The sequence below is a fragment of the Nanorana parkeri genome, unplaced genomic scaffold, assembly GCF_000935625.1.
Source record: "Nanorana parkeri isolate BGI_ZX_2015 unplaced genomic scaffold, ASM93562v1 scaffold988, whole genome shotgun sequence".
Lineage (NCBI taxonomy): Eukaryota > Metazoa > Chordata > Amphibia > Anura > Dicroglossidae > Nanorana > Nanorana parkeri.
Window position 1 is genome coordinate 498,051 of NW_017307256.1, and position 840 is coordinate 498,890.

The following is an 840-nucleotide window of genomic DNA, read 5'->3' on the forward strand; positions in this document are numbered from 1 at the left end:
TTTCCTGTCTATAGCCTCTTATTTTTTTTAAGACAACATTTATAGCAACAGGTGCCATTTTCGGGGAGATTGTACATTTTTTGCGGAGCAAATTTTCTTTTTCTCTAGTATATGTAATACTGCATGTGGATATCCTTGGCACTGGTGCATACAGAAAAACTATTTGTGGTTTGTTTTTTAAACTTGCAGAAAAATTCAGGCGTTCATTGCTTCTCCCCTTGCCCCTACTCTCGCCCCCTCCATGCCCCTTCCTCTTGTGTTATTAGTTATACTATCAATACATACATTTTAGGATTTCCCCAAAAAATAAACTGGGACAACAACATCTTCTTCTGTATATTCCCTGTAATTGGGAGTGTACATTATTTGTATCTCAACGATGCTAATCTAAAGTAATACATGCAGATTAGCAGCGGTTGAGTTTCTTATCTTTTTTAAATGCTACCAAAATGGCAGCTACAAGCATTTTAGCATAAAACCCCTATTGACAGATTTTAAAGGGTTTGTGGGGGGGGAACAAAAAGCTAGTTGTCTATTTTTTATTGTGAAATGTGTACCGTTTCTTCTGTATTTCAATACACCATTTTTTTTTGTTTTATCTAGTCTTAATATGCCAGCGTTCTAATAAATGTGTTTTTTAATTAGAATCTTTGTTAACTCTTCCAAATATGTAGTCGTGGATTGGCGAGGTGTGATCTAATTTCTCAGAGAGGGTTATATTTTGCTTTATATTCCTTTTTGTACATTGTAAACGCTGTGCTCTGTCCTGAGTATCAGAATATTCTAACATAATGTATTGGGTGAAGATTTTTGGGAATGGGTATTTTTATTACATGTTTT